This window comes from Staurois parvus, unplaced genomic scaffold, assembly GCF_062004578.1.
Source record: "Staurois parvus isolate SC_StPar_1 unplaced genomic scaffold, SC_StPar_1.0 ptg000417l, whole genome shotgun sequence".
In the NCBI taxonomy this organism is placed as follows: Eukaryota; Metazoa; Chordata; class Amphibia; order Anura; family Ranidae; genus Staurois; species Staurois parvus.
Genome location: NW_028318213.1, coordinates 2,794,858 through 2,808,613, shown reverse-complemented (window position 1 = coordinate 2,808,613; position 13,756 = coordinate 2,794,858).

Here is a 13,756-nt window from a genome sequence, read left to right as displayed (position 1 = left end):
TCCTTGCTGCAGTGGTTCTCCTAGATCTGTGATTTAATTCACATGTGCTGCTGGCTTCTGTTTACCTATGGGCGTCACCTGCTCTACTGTGGATTTATAACCTTTTCCCTTATATTAATTCTTGGGACACTCCCATTTTGTGTGTTCAGTGCAGTCTGCTTGAGCAATGTCAGTTCTGATAGCCTGGATCAATACATGGGAAGTCAGTCAGCCACCCAGGCATTGTCCATGGCCTGTGTGCTTTTCTGCCTGTCCTGACCTCAGCTTGTCTACTTGATTTCCTGTTTCCTGCTGTTGTACTCTGCTCACGTGAGTGGTCTCTGCATCCTCAGCTGGGTGTACCTGGGGGCTGTGACCTGGTTCCAGCTTGCTGCAAGTCCATCCCCACCATCAGGGGCCCTGGTGAAGAAGCAGGCTGGGGCTTAGGCTCCACAACCTGGGGAACCTTGAGTTGGCCATTGACAAGAGCTCGCTACCACAGATGTTTGACAGAAGGTACAGATGGCTTCTCAGTCAGTCTTCACTAATATAATCTTTGTAAACTTCCCAACTGGTCAGTTCTTCTTGAAATAATTGCAATATATGACCGTTAATCCATCCACATGCTTGTATGCATGCCTGACCATATCTGGGTATGCTTCTGAGATGGTGTCTTGGGGTTGTTCCTCCCAGATCTGGACCAGGGCATTACTGAGCTCTTGGCCAGTCTGAGGCGCAACCTGGCAGCTTCAGTTGAACCTAAACATATCCCAGAAATGTTCTATTAGATTTAGGTCAGGTGAGCGTGGGGGCCATTCAATGGTATAAATTCCTTCATCCTCCAGGAACTGCCTGCATACTCTTCCCACATGAGGCCGGGTATTGTCATGCACCAGGAGGAACCCAGGACCCACTGCACCAGTGTAGGGTCTGACAATGGGTCCAAGGATATCATCTCGATACCAAATGGCAGTCAGGGTGCCACGGTCTCACCTGTAGAGGTCTGTGTCCCATGGATATGCCTCCCCAGACCATCACTGACCCGCCACCAAAACAGTCATAATGGATGTTACAGGCAGCATAACATTCTCCATGGCTTCTCTAGACCCTTTCATGTCTGTCACAATTTTTTTTTTCTCCCAGGGTGGGTAAACTTTTGAGCACAACTTTCGAGTACCTGACCAGATCAATATCACAAGTTTAATTGACCTGATGCTAGACTGATTAAAGTTCCTTAACTTTTTTGAGCAGTGTATATTCATATACATATGAGAGGGTAAGATCTAAAATTCTAAAAAAGGGGGAGATTTACTAAAACTGGTGCGCACCATCTCTGGTGCAGCTGTGCATAACCAATCAGCTCCTTTCTTCAACTTGTTCACTGAAGCTTTGATAAAACCTGGAAGCTGGTCTCTATGCAAAGCTGCTCCAGATTGTGTACTCCAGCTTTTAGTAAACCCCCAAATATTATAATCCATACCTAGAGTAAAACTCCTCACAGCCTACTTTTTTACATATATCCAAAGCTTGGTGATTGCCAAAGGTCTGACATGGAGGGGATAAAAGGGGAAGACCTGGATCTCTGCAGCATAGCTGTCCTGTCACAATATCCTAGAATGTATATAAAACTACCATCCCATTATATCTCACTTTTCCATCAAACATTCTATATTCAATACTTGTTGTTTATAGGAGCCCAGAAACACTGTTGGAGTGACCACCATGCTCCATTATAGAAAACAAAAATCAGAAGGAAGATATGTTCTTCAGTGTTTCTCGTCGGTGACATCCATTTAATCCTACCAACTCCCCTTTTTCCCATACAGTGACCAAACCTATAATTCAGGAAAGCTGATCCAAAGGTCATTACTGAATTGGCTGTACCAAATTAAAACTTGAAATGGAAGGTTGATCCAGAAGCTGGTGCAGCATGATCAGATCAGCATTTTGGAATTCATTATTATTGGACTGTTGAGGATCCTTTTTATAACTTGTTAAATTTAGAGCCAGTAATGGACGTCAGATACTGAGATCCAGAAATCTGGTCTGTACAGATCATTAGGTGCTTAAAGGGTCTTTTCAGAATACACTACCAAAAGCTCCAAATGTTAAAGGAGACGACGTATAAACCATTGTGTCCTAGTCTCAGACCATAAGGTGATCTGAAATCTCCATTAACAGATGTATTTCTTGTAATTAGAAATATTTTTTGTTTGAATGTGGCTGTGTAATGTCTTGCCTTATCTGTTCAATCCATTTCCAACTATCCCCAGAACATGGTTTGGCTGTAAAGCTGCCAAGCAGGGTAATCTATTCATTACGGGTGATACTGTTGAATGGCATGACAATAGGCTGAGGGCAATCTGGTGCCAGGATAGTTTATCCAAACAATAGGAACCAACTCCAGATATCGGCTTAAAGGAATCCATTGTTCAGATAAGCACTAAAGCTGGCCATAGATGGGCCATTTATAGGCTGAATTGTCGGCCGATAAACAATCAGTTGTTGCCACCAATGTTTATGAAAAACTGATGTTTTATTCATGGATTTTCCAGCATGACCGATAAGAAAAACGAGAAGATGTACGAAAAACTGCCAATGGCATTGGCCCACTAACAGCGTGAATATCAGCAGATTTTTATTTTTTTTTCTTTAATACTTTATTTTTTACATAAGTATATAAAAGATCCTTTAGTTGGAGTATCTCACCTGTACTGGATGCAGAGCTTAATGCACCACATGACAACACAGTTCCAATCGTACAATAAATACATTCACTCAGCAGTGTGATGTGCACAGCAAATTCCCCGGACCATGTAGTGGTTTATGTAATTTATTCTAAATACGTAAGGCGGTGTCCTCTCCCTTAAACAAAATATCGCAGTGCCTCCAGCCGGTAAAATACGGCAAATATTTAATGAACCAATAATTTGGACACCTTAATAATTTGATCACCACTTATTATACCTTGAGTCCTTTTTAGCCAGTATGATTTCGTACCATATACACAAATTGTATTAATTTTGATACATTTATGTACAAAATTTATATTTTAGGCAAACGCAAAATACTGGTGATAAATGTATTCTTGTACATATAATCAAAAATATAACAGGCTAATTTCTATGATCCAATAATAGTAAAGAGATGGAAAAAAAAATCAAATTTCTGTATAAGTTGTAACCTTATAGTGCTTCAGAAATTATTTCTCACATTCCGTGGCCATAGAAATGTTAAAGTATTCTGATAAATTGCACTATAACAAAACTACAATCGGTTACTATGCAATATCTAATTTCAATATCAAAATCCGTTTTTTAGCGATAATTATATATAGATCCTAATATTTCTAAACACACAATACAAATGCTATCAGTCTTTGATAAAATCAAATACAATATCCTAGCAATCTCACCACTCCTAGAACCTTGATTTTGAGGGATACCCCAGTGGAATGCAGTTGGGCCTTCAAATGGTCCTCAAGACAAAATGGCAGCTGGACTCCTTCAGCAAAATGGCCGCAGGTAGCAAGTGAGTGAAGTCTGGATTGTAGTGTTTAGAGTGGAGTTATTATGAGCAAAATAGATCAGAAGTATCATAGAAGTGTAGAAGTTCAGAGGTTCAGAAGTTTCAAAAGATTTAGAAGATCTTTAAGTTTCTCAGATGGTTCAGATTTCAGCTTCTTCAGTGTTCCCCCCCGATCTCACCCTCTTTCAAGATTTTTCTCTATTTCAGCTTGATTTATTTAGCTTTTTTTTTTTTTTTTTTTTTTTTTTTTTGTGAGGTGCATGGCTTTTTATACCATCCAACCCTTATGTTTTAAAAGACCCTCCCAACAGGCTTGTTTGGCCGGTCGAGGTGTGTACATAAGATATCTCTCACCTGTCCACTGGGGGACAGCTGGGGATCAGGAAACAACTTGTAGTAATGATGACTCATCCTTTGATTGCAATAACATGTCTTTAGGTATCAAATATATATGTATCCTATTCAAGTATAGTTGATATTACTCTTGAACGAGAACCACAAAGATTTTGGAAATGTATAATTGACACCAATTCACGAATCATCTTCTTCATGATTTCACACTTAATTGAGTGGTATGCAATACCTAATCTTCTCAAATATTTCCCTTGATAAAAATTGTTAGTAATATGCCTTTGATAATGTCTCTGTGGGTAGATATCAAGTTCTTGGCTTTAGATGACCTAAGCTTCACCTTTTTGCTTAAGGAATGATGTTCCCATGAATAGGAAAGACCCTCTGTTTACCTGTTGATTGTGGGGGAGCTAGTGTAAACAGACAGTTATATTTTTACCTCAGTGGATAATAGTGTATTGTCCCGTTTCAAGAAGTCTCCTCTGGGAATCCACACTTCCAAGGTTTTGTGTGAGCTCTCAGACAATCAGGTTTGGTTACCCTATTGTCACTTCCATACCTCGTATGTTCACCTGCAGAAGTCCAAATAGTAGTGTCTGACTACCTATAATAGGGTTTCCTGCCATTGAAGTATCTCCTAGCTTTCCATAGACCATGGCATTTGTTTAGGAAACCTGTATCTGCCAGGTCTTAGACTAATCAACATCAGATCCCCCATTGTCTTTTCTGGGACTTTGTTTGATCACCTGTAGGAATTTCAATAGTGTCTCATTGTCTTTCAAACAAGCTTCTTCCACTCACTGGTTTTTGTGATAACCTCTTGAAATATCCCTTGAAATTCACTCTAGACTGTTAACCCCTAACAGTCAGCTGGGATTCCCAATTTTGGAATAAAATCCTTTTTTTAATACTCCCCCAAAAGTCATTACAACCATCATAACATGCATGACACCACTTACCCCAAGACTGTGGCCCCCTAAGGGTCCACTGGAGTATCCTGGTTGTGCGTTGTCCGATGTACAGTGCTTGGGTCAGACCCCTGTCCCACACATCCTACATGGCACCGCCACATAATCACAACATGTAGAAACCTTACCGAATAAACCAGTTCAAACAAGCATCAAGTGTGTTTTTGGGGGGGAGGGGGGGGGCAGAGCTCACAGGCCCAAAGCTTTGTTGAAAGGACTAAGACATGCAAGAGTAAGGAGAGAGTATGTCTGAGGGTCTCCCCTTCCCCCTAAAGTCCAAGGTAAACTGAGGATCAGTCCTCAATGGACATCCCCTCCCACTGGTGGATGAGGCACTTCCTGGCACACTATAAAACTGCTTTGTAGGCCTTAAATTGTGTTTGTGCCAAAGTCAGCCCACTATACAGCCAATTCCTAATTCAGTGTGGGCTAAATATGTAATAGCCGTGTTTGTAAGTGTTCTAAACATATGTATGGTTCTTGGCTGTCATTTGCAAAATATTTTGGTTGACAAATACACAATACTGTTATGTTAGACTGATCTGTGATCTTCCATCACATAACTTCATTCTTTTTAAAACCGGTTCAACCTTCAATTTAAGGACAGCATGCATAAACATAATTGAGAATATACTATCACGCTATTCCTAACTAACTATATGACATTTCTAAGCTATAATATAGTTGGTTTTCTTTATAAAAGACATATTGCTTGGCTCTTAACTGCATTCCAAGTGATATTATTTTATTATACAGTATTTACATAGCGCCAACAGTTTGCTCAGCGCTGTACATTATAATGGGAGACAGTACAGTAACAATTCAATACACGAGGGTTCGAGGGCCCTGCTCCTTGGAGCTTACAATCTAGGGGGGAGGGGATAGTGGTACAGGAGGAATTAGCTGTGGGGGATGGAGTGGTAGGAAGAGTGGAGGAGTTCAGTAATTAGCTGAGGGTGGGGTAGGTTTTCAGAGTGCGCCTAAAGGTGAGCAGAGTAGGTGATGGACTGATGGATTGGGGTAGGGAGTTCCAGAGGATGGGGGGGTGAAGTCCTGGAGACTAGCATGGGAGGAGACCAGGGAACTAGAGAGTAGGTCTTGTGAGGAGCAGAGTATGTTTTGGGTGGTATTTGGATACCAGATCGGTGATTTAGTTTGGGGCAGTATTATGAACAGCTTTATACGTCAATGTTATCATTTTGAATTTTATCCGTTGGGCAATCGGGAGCCAGTGTAGGGATTGGCAGAGGGGGGTGGCAGATACGGAGTGATTAGTAAGGTGGATGAGTCTGGCCGCAGCATTCAAGATGGACTGAAGCGGGGATAGTCTGCAGTGAGGTAAGCTGATGAGGGAGTTACAGTAGTCAAGTCGTGATATATAATGGAGTGAATGAGTTGCTTAGTGGTTTCCAGGGTTAGGAACGGACGTATTTTGGAGATGTTGCGGAGGTGAAGTCTACATGAGTTTGTCAGCGGTTGGGGCTGGAAGGACAGATTGGAGTCTAGGATGACACCTAGTACTCTGGCTTGAGGGGTGGGACTGATGGTGTTGGTCTTGATGGAGAAGCTGGGGGAGTGCAGGCTGGGGGGAGAACTAGCTCAGTTTTGGAAAGATTTTAGTTTGAGGAAGTGGAGTGACATCCAATCCAATATGTCTCAGTAGGCTTGTGATATGGGAAGAGACTGAAGGGGTGAGGGGTAGAGATTTGCATGTCATCGGCATAGAGATGGTGGTTGAAGCCGTGAGAATGTATCAATTGGCTAAGGGTGGAGGTGTAGATGGAGAAAAGGGGCCCAAAGACAGAACCTTGAGGGACCCCAACAGAGGGGGAGAGAAGAGGAGGTGGCAGCATTATAGGTAACACTGAAGGAGTGCTGTGATAGAGAGTGGAGTCTGAGGCCAAGAGTGGTTTTTTTTGAGGGGGTTGTTAACATGTTGAAAGCCACGTAGAGGTTACGGAGTAGGAGCACTGAATAGTAGCCATTAGTTTTGGCGGTTAGCAGGTCGTTGGTGAGTTTGAGTAGGGTAGTTTTCGGTGGAGTGTAGGGGGTAGAAGCCGGACTGTAGGGGCTCAAGGAGGCTTTCAGTGAGGTGGGAACTCAGGCAATTATAGACTAAGTGCTCAAGGAGGTTGGATGTAAATACAGCAGGGAGATGGGTCTAAGGTTGTTCAGGTCAGTGGGGTCCATGGAGGGTTTAAGTATGGGAGTGATGTGCGCATGCTTTAGAGGGGAGGGGAATGTGCCAGTAGAGAGGGAAAGATTAAATATGTGAGTGAGGGGTCAAGGGAGCAGGTGGTGAGGCGGGCTTCTGAGGAGACTTTAGTGACCTCTTCAGTAGTAGCGAGGTTGAAGGAGTGGAGTGTTGAGGGGGTTTTAGTGTGAGGGATGCTAGGTGGGGCGGAAGTCTGAGCAGTGGCAATGTCCCTACGAATTGCGTCAGTCTTGTTTTTGAAATGGTTAGCAATCTTGTGGGCGGTGAGTGAGGTACTGGGTGGAGGTGGGGGCAGAGAGTTAAAAGTAGAGAAGAGCCAGCGAGGACTGGAGAGGGTATTGAGGGTTACAAAGTAGTCTTGCTTGGCAGTGTGAAGGGAGGAAGTGTAGGTTAGGAAGGCAGGTTTATATTTGGTGAATTTTTGTGTAAGGGACCACCTGGCAGCACTTCTAGCAACCCACTGGTCAGGCCTCCCCGGAGTGCGGAGTCTAAGTCTCAGAGCACTTGTTCACCAGAGCCCCTGATGGTGGGGATGGACTTGGAGCGGTCCGAGACCAGGTCACGACTACCGGGTATACCCACCAGTGGTAGAGGAGTCTGCCAGAGGCTCCCGCCGGGTGAGAGTCTGATGTGAGGGGACCGGAAGATCCCAATTGGATGGATGAGCTAAAGCGAAGTCAAACAAGCAGAGTCAGTAACAGGGGGGTTGGTGCGGTGCAAAGAATGGTCGGGTCTCACGCTCAGTCAATAACAGGAGATCAGATCTAAAGGGCAACATCCAGGAGCAAAGTTAGACAAGCCAGAGGTCAGGCCAGGGAGAAGGCAGCAGAAGTCAAAACAATCTGGGTAGTAGTACTCAAACACAGGTAACAGGAATCACAGAAGACCATTTGGCAACAAGTGACAGCACAGGGCGATTTAAATACCACGCTCTGCGCTGTCATTGGTGCCAGGCGTGCACTAGCGCACGCTAGTGTGCATGCGCAAACTTCGCTGCGGCGGGCCGGGCCCTAGCGCCCGCATCCCCGCCTGAGACTGCCTAATGCGCATGCGCCAGGGCCAGCACCACGGCGATCCCTGACATTGCCCACCTTTAAGGGCAACCTCCGGATGCCCAACTGATCTCTCCACTGCAGATGGGAACCAGCCCAAAATGTCCATGCCCAGAGACTTGTCCGGGAGTTTTTTTTCATAGCCAAGAGTTCTCCTCTGGACCATAGCCTTTCCATTTGATCAAGAACTGGCTCTGGCCCCCCCTCTTTCAGCAATTTAGGATTGCTTCCACTTTGAATTCCTCTTGTTCCTCAATAGTGATGGCTTCAGGAGGTCTGGATTCTCGGTCCGGGAATGGGTCTGGTACAACTGATTTTAGCAGAGAAACATGAAATACCCGGTGAATCTTAAAGGTTTCCGGAAGGATGAGTTTGTATGCCACCTTGTTAATCATGCGTTTCACACAGCAAGGGCCCAGAAATTTGGGTCCTAGTTTCTTTGAAGGACACAACATTTTCAGATATGTTGTTGCCAACCAGACCTTATCCCCCGGTTGCAGCACCAGTTCCCCCCTTCGTGTCTTGTCAAAGGCCTTCTTGTTGTCTTCCTGGGCCTTAGCCATGGCTTCCTGAAGCAATTTATTGTCTGAAAAAAAACTGATAGTGCTTTGGGTAGCTGAGACTGCACTCTCAGCAACCAGATAGGGCAAGAAGGTGGGGTGAAACCCATAATTTGCAAAAAACAGGGATTATCTTGTGGTTGAATGGTTCGCATTATTATAGGCGAATTCTGCCAAAGGCAGAAGCCTCAGCCAATCATCCTGTAGGAAGGACGTGTAACCTCTTAAATATTGTTCTAAAGTCTGGTTGGTTCTTTGTCTGCCCGTTGGTATCAAATTGTCTCTCTCCTCTGCATTTCATCCACAGACCAAGTGCCTTACATAATGCCTTCCAGAATTTGGAGGTAAATTGAACTCTGAAACTATATCTTCCGGGACTCTGTGTAACCTAACCACTTCTCGAATGAAAATCTGAGCGGTTTCAGGCGCCGATGGGGTACTCTTCAGGGGTATGAAATGGGCCATTTTTGACAGGCGGTCAATGATCACGAATATCGCCATGTGTGGTCCAGGGAGGGAGAAAGTTCAACTATGAAGTCCATAGCAATCATTTGCCACGGTCGAACGGGTATAGGTAGTGGGTGTAGTAGCCCCCAGGCCTTGCTTCTAGGTGGCTTGTTCCTTTGGCAAGTAGTACATGACTTGACGTACCGTTCTCAGTCTCTGGCCATGTTGGGACACCAAAAGGTGCGTCTGAGCAGCTCCAGGGTCTTTGCTAGTCTGAAGTGTCCTGCCATCGGATGATCATGACAATGTCCCAGGACCAGCGTCTGGACTTCCTCTGGCACCACGATCAACCCCTCTTTCCATATCAGTCCCCCTTTGTTCAAGAGTGGTACCCCAGATGGGGTGGGCATAGTTACTAATGCATCCTGCAGCTTAGAGCATAGTTCTGTCTGGAGAGCCAGAAAGTTTCCTGATGAAAGGATGGTATTGGGCCTTGGTTCTTCCTTAGGGTCCTCAAACATGCGCGAGAGGGCATCAGGCTTCGTGTTCTTGGAGCCTGGTCTGTAGGTGATGTGGAATTAGAATCGGGAGAAGAGTGCCCATCTCGCCTGGCATGGTCGTAGGCGCTTTGCCGTTCTCAAGTACTCCAAGTTTTTATGGTCTTTGAAAATCAAGATTGGGTGCATGGCCCCTTCTAACAAATATCTCCATTCCTCCAAAGCTGTCTTGATGGCCAATAATTCTCGGTCACCAATGTCATAATTTCTTTTATGGTGCAGAAGTTCCTTTGCGCCCTTCCTCTGGGACAGGATCGACCCTACTGCATTCTCAAATGAGTCTACTTCTAGGACATAAGGTAGTGCAGTGTCCGGATGGCCCAAAATGGGTGCCGTGGTGAACAAGCTCTTTAGGGACTCGAAGGCCGCCTAGGCCTCCGGCGTCCATTAAAGCGGATTCCTTGTTTGGTTATTTGCGTAATGGGGGAGACCAGACCTGAAAAGTTCCTGATAAATTTCCTATAGAAGTTGGCAAATCCAATGAACCGCTGGACGCCCTTATCTGTAGGAATTGGCCAATCGTGAATTGCTGAGACTTTTTGGGGATCCATCGCGACCCCCACGGTGGAGATGATCAAACCCAGAAAGGAGATACTGCGTTGTTCGAAGCTGCATTTGTCAGCCTTGGCGTACAGGCCGTGCAGGCGTAAGCGTTCCAGGACCCTTGTCACATGATCCCTATGAGTCTCCAGTGAGGGTGAGAAAATCAATATGTTGTCCAGGTACACAATGACTAAAATGTCAAGGTAGTCTCTGAATATGTCATTGACAAAATGTTGGAAAGTGGCCGGGGCATTGCAGAGTCCGAAAGGCATGACCAAGTATTCGTAGTGGCCAAAACGAGTGCGAAATGCCGTCTTCCACTCCCCCCTCCCTTATGCGAACCAGATTATATGCCCCCCTCAGGTCTAACTTGGGAAAGCAGGCTGCGGACTTTAAACTTTGAAAAATCTCTGGGACCAGAGGCAAGGGATAGCGATTCTTAATTGTGTCGACTACCGTGAACTGAATAGAATCACAAGGTCTTAGGGATTTCTTTCTTTTCCATGAAGAAAATTCCTGCCCCTGCTGGTGAGGTGGAAGGGCGGATGAACCCCTTTTGAAGATTCTCATCAATATACTCTTTGAGAACCCCCAACTCCAATTCAGACAGGGGGAAGATTCGGCCGAAAGGAATTTCGGAACCGGGTAACAGATCGATGGGACAGTCGTATGGGCGGTGGGGAGGCAAGATGTCCGCCCCACGCTTGCTAAAGACATCCAGGTAGCAATGGTAGGCCGCCGGAATGACTTGTCAGACTGGGGTCTTCTTCTGAGCACAGGAGGATCTAGGGGGTTCCGGGGCCCGGAGCGTGACAGTGTTCCTGACAATATGTTGAAAGGAACCTTATTGACCCGGTCTCCCAGTCGACTTGAGGGATGTGGGCCTGTAGCCACGGAAGCCCCAAGATAACTGGGAAAAGGGGTGACGCGATGGCGGCAAAACATAAAAGTTCCCGGTGTTGACCTGCTATGATGGTAAGGATAGGAGGGGTTTCCTGATCAACTACCCCTGATCTAATCTGGGAACCATCAGCTAGAAATTAAGACCCCACTTTCTGAGCTGTAGAGGAATCTCCTGCTGTCGTGCGAAGTTAAGATCCAAAAAACTGCATGCCCCTGAGTCAATTATAGCCGTCGTTTCCACGGTTCTTCCTGGGAGCTGGAAGAAGAGGGGTACAGCTAAGTAACTGGACTGACTAGTATTCCCAATAGAGCAAGAAGGAAATAAAGAGGTCGACTTGCGCGCCTTCAGATGACAGGACCGTACCATGTGACCGGCTTCTCCACAGTAGAAAGATTTTTTTATAGTCTTTGTTGGCGTTCCTCGAGAGACAGGGCATGCCGAGCCAGACCCAACTGCATGGGCTCCTGGGTGTCCACAGGAACAGGAGATCGGTTATCTTGAAACAGGCTGACCTGCCCCTCTGACCGGGGCCCATGTCATTCCCTGACCCTGGCCAGACCTCTGAAACCTGCGTTACCCGCAACCTGTGATCGATCTGGATCACCAGGCTGATAAGATCTTCCAGGGACTCTGGTAGGCCCACTCGGGCCAATTCGTCTTTCAGGGCCTCAGAGTCCGACCCGGAATTGGTTACGCAAAGCAGCGTCATTCCAGTGTGTCCCACATCCACTGCCTAAATTTGGAAGCATATTCTTCTCCCGCCTGACAACCCTGTCTCAGAGTATAGGGCTGATTCAGCAGAAGCTGCCCGCTGCGGGTCGTCAAAGTATGGCCATTGCTTCAAAAAAGTTGTTTACAGATTTCAGATGGGAATCACGGTTTTCCATCAATCGATTGGGCCCAGTCCTGGGGTTCGTCCTGAAGCAGTGAGATTATAAATCCCACTTTAACCGACTCGGTAGTGAATGTGCGGGGCTGTAAATTAAAGTAAAGGAAGCATGAATTCTGTAAAGCCCGGAAACATGCACGGTCTCCCCGAAATCGTTCCGGTAGAGGAACACGGGGTTCAGTCAGGGAGTGCGATGGCAGCTCCCATAGCGGGCCCAGGGGTCTCCCTGGAAGTGGTGGTAGTGACCAGGGCCTGGGAGGTGGTGTCAGACATGGTCAGGGTCTCAAAACAGTTCTCTAGATGGGTGTATTTATCTTGTAATGCTGTGACGGCTTGTGTCAGGGCCAATAAGTGCCTGCATATGTCCTCCAGTGGGGAGGATCCTCCGGACTCAGTCATGGCCAAATGGTACTGTAATGGACCACCTGGCAGCACCTCTAGCAACCCACTGGTCAGGCCTCCCCGGAGCGTGGAGTCTAAGTCCCGGAGCACTTGTTCACCAGAGCCCCTGATGGTGGGGATGGACTTGGAGCGCTCTGAGACCAGGTCGCAACTACCGGGTATACCCACCAGTGGTAGTGGAGTCTGCCAGAGGCTCCCGCTGGGTGAGAGTCTGATGTGAGGGGACCAGAAGATCCCAATTGGATGGATGGATGGATGAGCTAAAGCTAAGTCAAACAAGCCGAGTCGGTAACAGGGGGGTCGGTGCGGTACAAAGCAGCAGGCAAAAAATGGTCGGGTCACATGCCAGGTCAATAACAGGAGATCAGTTCTAAAGGGGAACATCCAGGAGCGAAGTTAGACAAGCCAGAGGTCAGGACAGGGAGAAGGCAGCAGAGGTCAAAACAATCTGGGTAGTAGTACTCAAACACAGGTAACAGGAATCGTAGAAGACCATTTGGCAACAAGTGACAGCACAGGGCGATTTAAATACTGCGCCCTGTGCTGTCATTGGTGCCAGGTGTGCACTAGCGCACGCACAAACTTCGCCGCGGCGGGCCGGTTCCTGGCGCCCGCATCCCCTCCTGAGACGGCCTAATGCGCATGCGCCGGGACCAGCGCCGTGGTGATCCCTGACAGCTTGTTGGGATCTGGTTTTGCGCCATAGTTGCTCCAGCGCACAACTGCATCGTTTGAGATTTTGGGTAGGTTAGTTTGCCAGGGTTGTAGCGGTGGGGGTCTGATGCTTCTTGTTGGGTGCTAGCGAGTCTAGGGCGGCTGATAGCGAGTTGTTATAAACAGTAGTGGTCAGGGCAGGACAGGGGAAGGATACTGTCGTAACATTGGTCAGCTGCAGAGTGGAAGGGGCAGGGTTCAAGTTGCGGAGGATTCTGCTGGTGATAGTTTGATGTTTGGAGGGATAGGTGTTTGATCACAACCTCATTACCTTCTCCGTCTCCTTGTCCTCAGAGAGAGCAAAGGGGGTGTTTGTGAGGTTGTGGGGAGTGCAGATGTGAGAGGACAAGGTCCAGAGTGTTCCTGTCGGAGTGGGTGGTGGACTGTATACACTGTGCGAGTAGAAGAGGTTAAGTGGAGGAGTTGGGATGTTGAAGTCTCCAAGGATGATCTATTTTTAGGATGTGAAGCCAATGACCTTCTGATCTTAGCCATGAAATACTATGGTACACTTGAACACCGGCTTACAGAGCCATTCACACGCACGGTTCATTTTAAGCTAGCTAATGCTGAGTTTCAATGTGGCTTTGGGGAGTCGGAAATATTAAAGAATACAGATGTCTGTTATGAGCGAAATTTTTAATTAT